Source organism: Artemia franciscana, unplaced genomic scaffold, assembly GCF_032884065.1.
Source record: "Artemia franciscana unplaced genomic scaffold, ASM3288406v1 Scaffold_1163, whole genome shotgun sequence".
NCBI classification, from domain to species: domain Eukaryota; kingdom Metazoa; phylum Arthropoda; class Branchiopoda; order Anostraca; family Artemiidae; genus Artemia; species Artemia franciscana.
The window spans coordinates 58,665-64,402 of record NW_027062751.1 but is presented as its reverse complement, the minus strand read 5'-3'; positions in this window follow the sequence as shown (position 1 = coordinate 64,402).

Genomic DNA, 5,738 nt, shown 5'->3' with positions numbered 1-5,738 from the left:
ATAATCAGATTCAATTTATTTATAATTTATTTATAAAAAAAACCCTCCCTCCTCTTCTTACTAGTCTTCGACTGATTAGATACAATAAAGATTGCAGCTTTCTCTACTTGCAATAAGATAAAGTTCCTAAACTACAACTAGCCATTGCTTTAATGCTAAGATGATTCAAATGCACCCATGCTGGGGTACTTACTACCACTTGGGACCGTCATCAGGAACTAGCTAAATAAATCTGCAAGAATATACGAATTAATAACCATTGTTAGATTTTTTTTTTTTATTTGTTGTGAATGTTTGGTGTCGGTATTTTCAGCCTTGAGAATTGGAAAAATCAGCATGACGAATCGTAATAAAAAAGGAATAATAATAAAAAACGGAAAGATAAATAGGTTTGAGAGAATGAAAAGGAAAAAAAAGGCTTTGTTTTTAAGAAAAAATGATTAATTACAGCTTGTTAAGTAGTTTGTTACTATAATGCAACCATTTCTCCAGCAATCTCGTAAATATGAAGGGGGTTAGAATGTTTGTTTTTCTTTTTTTTTTATACATATCATCAATTAAACTAATTGCTGATGGAAATACAATATTGCTAACAAAGATTTTTTTTCTAGTCGCAAGAGTCAAAAAGAGTTATTTATTTCAAGGAAAACCATTGATACCTTTAATACAGCCATGAGAACTCTACAAATTTAGATGGGTTATTTTAGAGCGCCTCCAGGAACCTTCTCTTTGAGGGGAGGGGGGCGTAAGTGTTTCTAATTTTTTTTTAAAATGCCTCTGCCTCTTGAATACATTTTTAAACTGCCTTCTTGTTCTTCGAGGGGGAACATCGCCTCTTGACCTTTTGGAACAGATGTTTGATTTGTTTTCTTTTTTGTCGTAACTTGTTGAGCTGATATTCCTCGACCTAATATGACTGTTAACTTTCTGGCTGACGGAGTCCAGCCTAATATATTTACGAATGAACCAGGATTAAATAAGTATAAAAATAGGTATAAAATTCGCCAGCAGTATATAAGTGTGTATAATTTCATGTACAAATCCATGCAGCCCCTGTACATACTAAATATATTTTTTTTTTAACTGAAAGCAAGGAGCGACATTAAAGCTTAAAACGAACAGAAATTATTTCCTGTATGAAAGGGGTTGTTCCATTTTCAACGCCCAGGTCTTTACTCTACAGTTTTCTGTTGTTTTAAAATTAGATTTGTGAGAAAGAGTCAAACTTTAGCGTAAAGAACGGGGCGTTGAGTATTTGGTATCCTCTTTCATATACAGATTAATCTCTGTTCGTTTTAAGTTTTAATGTCGCCTCTAACTTTCCGTTAAAAAAACAACTTGTTTTTGTATTTAACTTCTGAACGTTTTTAAATTAGTGCAGGTTTTCATTTTTGCTTAAAATGAAATTATATTTAATCTTTAAAGTCCTAATAAGAAACCATGGGGATTGTCAGCACTACTTATATTGTTTGTACTTTTACTATTGTTTTAGTTCTCAAGTGCCTGGGTTTTCAATAAATCAACAAATTCTACACGGTATATATTTGATAGTAGGATACCTAGTTACCTAGTAGTTAGACCTAAGATACCTAGTGGTTAGATAGCTAATCACCATTTTAACAGTTAAATCACTGTAAAATCTTTATTATACCATCTAGAAACTTGTGATATTCTCAATAAACACAAACGCCATAAAACCCGATGGAGTTACAATATCTGTAAAAACCATAAAACAATAAAATGTTTTAACGTTTAAAATCTATAGTTACAGAAAGCCTACAATATTCAGCATTGGAGACAATTTTGAGAGGGTCATACTTGAGATCTATAAAAGTTGCTCTTTTTGCCAGGACCTATTACAAGTGGAAGACATTGAACAGTAATTGTTAGTCCTGATTAGTTCAATTGTTGTGAGCCTGTTCAATAACAATGTAATCGATTCCAAGCAAAAGGCCCTTGCGACATGTATTTTTAAAGAAATAAAGGAAAATTTAAAGGAAAACCTTCGTATATTGTCTGACGAATATAATCGTATTGATCTCAATTCTAGTCATAGTAAGAGTGAGATTCTAGTTTTAATCGCCGTTGCCAAATTGCCCTTTGCTGTATCTCTTGGTTTGCCCGTCATACAAGACCAAGAACGTCTTACGTACCTTGGGGTCCCAATTGGAAAAATATCCAATTGACACTGGTCTTGCTTAAAGATTATTTTGCGAATAAAACTGGGAATGCATGTGGCATGTTGGTAGTACTGAAGTTCAATTTTAACTGTCGCATACTTGCTACTTTATATAATGCTTTTGTAGTTCCCCATTCGCTTGCGCTTGCTCCATTTTGGTCTCTTTTCTCGCACACAGATGTCAGCGACATAAAGAAGTGTTTTTACAAATATGTTAAATATCTGCTTAGATTGCCTCAATGGACCAATACTGTAATTCTATCAACTCGTTACAGAGTAGCTAGTCCAGTGCGTACAGTAAAAAATTGAAATGAGCGCTATATAACACGCCTGAGCAGTAATAGCACTTCGCTAAGTGTTATCCGATATTTTTTTCATGTTATAAATGCTGAATTTGCTTTCGTTTTTGGAAGTGTGTTTTTTCTTCTTGTTTTTTTCTCTTATTACTCCGCCTGTTTTGTATTTTATTTTGCAATATAACGGGAAATAGACATATACATATATACATACATACATACATATATATATATATATATATATATATATATATATATATATATATATATATATATATATATATATATATATATATATATATATATATATATATATATATATATCATGAAAAGAGAAATCACCAATGCAATAGCACACACACACAAAAAAAAGAGAGAGAGAGAGACAGAAGGAGAAAAGGAAGACTGTTTTCCTAAATTAGTGATTAATATAGATGGGAATTCCCACAATTTGCTTGTACAAATCACCCCCAAATCTTATATAAGTATTGTATAAAACAAATTACAATAACTCAAAAATCATATCCAAGCTGTAACATCTCAAGTTAACTGTAGTATTAAAGCAATTTGTCCATATAGCTTTTTTATTATAAATGTCTATTTTTAAGAACCTTTTACTAGATAAGAGGAAAGATTTCTTGATAACAGTTTTTAAATTATCAAACACTACATTAAGTGATAAATTAGTATACATTGTCGCAAAATCGAAAGACTCAATTCTTTTAGCTGAAACCATTATTATAGAATCTATCACCTGCAGTGAATTATTAACACTCCAATATGGATTAAAATTCGAAAATTTTTTAATACCAGAACAATAGGTTTTAAATTTATTTACAATTTCCTTTAAAATTAAAGAAAGGTCAGTAGCAGCAATGCGGGTTGGACATTTAGCTGCTCCAGCAATAAACCGTGGTTTAGGGGGATTCTTATGAAATTTTACAGTCCAATATAGGACAAAAGGCCGATTCTTACCGCGAAATGTTCTTCCAAACTTCGGAAGCCCCTTTTAATAAGTAACTCAGAATAGCTTCGGGCTAATCGGAGTAGTTTTCCAAGGAAAATGTTTTAAGCTACTGTGTTAAAACATTAAACAAAAACATGAATTTTTCCGAGGGTGGGGTGGGGGGTTCACACAAACAAAAAAACAACTAATAACGACAAAAATGTGCTTATATCCATTTCTGTTTTGTTTTTACGAGTCAGAAAACATTTCGGGGGAGGGGTTCAAACCCCAAAACCTAACCTGGATTTCAAAACCTAATCAAGAATGTAATTCGAATTAATAATTACAAATATTGATATGCTGGTACATTTTATTCTAGAAAAAAATTAAAGATAAAAATAAGCACCCAAAAAAGGTAAATAAGTTCTATGAACAAAAATAACGTTCCACTGATATTTATTTGAGCCTAATTGCCAGTTTTAAGCGCATTGATTTTTGGTTTCAGCCATACATTTCAATGGCTGAATGTATTCCTAATGATTTGAATCATACTATTTGCTATGCATTGCTTCAAACGTAAAATGCATACTAGGTTTTTCACGACTGTAAGATTTTGGAAAACAAGATTTTAATTACAACCATAACTAAAATAGCGCTGTTACTGGGCCTTTTATGCAAGGCTGTTACATCCAAGAAACAGGTGAATTGGGCTGTTACAACCGTTAAACGGAATGTTTCCGAAGAACATACGTCAGCAATTCTCTTTGCATTGATTGGTGCAAATATCTAAGAGCTATGTCATTCATTAATATAAGGAAATGAATTCGTTAAAACTTTCCAGTTGTGAAACTTACTTACATCAAGCAACAACATAATAGATATTAACATGTTTTTTTTTCCAGTCACTGATTTCGCGCCACTTGCTACAGCTGCTTGACCGGGTAGGCTTGGGAGGCATCAGAATAATGGGGAAAATGATACTGATCGGCAGATGATCAGAGGTCTGGAACAAAGTGATAACTGTAGTTGTTGAGTCCCGTTTTATTTCGGGAGAGCAAAATATAAAAATAAATTAATGGATGACGTGCTTCCTGAGGGGTGGATGTATCTAAAGCCTGGGTCATTTTCTACTGGCACAAGCTGGGAGCACATGCTACTTAGAATATTCGTTCGACTACTGCAGTCGTCAAGGAGATTACACTTCATCTTGCCAAATAAAATTACTACAAGGTTATGGGACTCACAATCTGAGGCAAGGGTCCTGAGAGCTCGACACGCTTTATCAAAGATCACTTCGCAGCCAGCATTACGATAATCAGTAGGTAAGTACACCGAAGCAATCACAAGATTCTGGATTTTAACCGCAATGAAAAAATCACTATCACGAAAGAGCTCAGGCATTAGTTCGTTTCATGCGAGCACATGAGTGCGGCCACTCGGTCTACCCATACCTCTACATTTAGCAGAACGACAGTAAGTGATAGTAGTAGCGTCAACATTAAGGAGAGGGAGGCTATCTGAGGTAAGCAGGTGCTCTTGCACGCAAATTACATCATTTGTTTTGCATAGAGCCTTAATAATTGTCAGCTTTAGCTGGACACCACCGTTAATATTCCATGATGTGACTCGTAGTCCAGGATTCATTTTGACGGATGCATGAGTTTCTGTGCAATAAGGAACTTGTAACTATGACACGGGTGACTAGTCTGGGAGCAATGGGCACACTGGGCATTTTTCAGGCAGGGACAATCACGTTTGCTGGAGTGTCCTTCTTATCCATAGCTTGAACAACAAGCAGCAGATATATGACCATACGCCTGACAATAACAGCAGCGGGGTGGGAGGGGCACGAATCCTCTACATAAACCCGCTCATATTCGACGGCAACAGGAGCCGACATGGTGGCAGTGAGATCATCACGGCATGAAAATTCCGGCTTAAAAGATCTAGTGCTGCCAATACGAGAGGCTTTGATGCAGTTGGTCACTAAATCACAAAGCTGTTCTTCAGTAGCGTTTTCAGGGACTAAGCGAGCTATTCTATACAACATAAGAGTTTTTAACTGGAGCTTTAGAGATTCATCTTTGGCCTTAATAGAGTTAGCAATTGCGAATGGTACATATTTGTCGCTGACGAAAAGGCACCATGTCTCTCTACCGGGTTTTAGCTCGGCTATTGACATTTTCGAATCGCCACAAAGATTGTCTATAAACGCTCTACGCTTCTTGGGATCAACCAACTCTTTTGCCGGGTTTTTCAGGATGACGGCATAGGTCAGCTTTGGATGTTGCTTCAGAAATGCTTCTGGAGTGGGCAT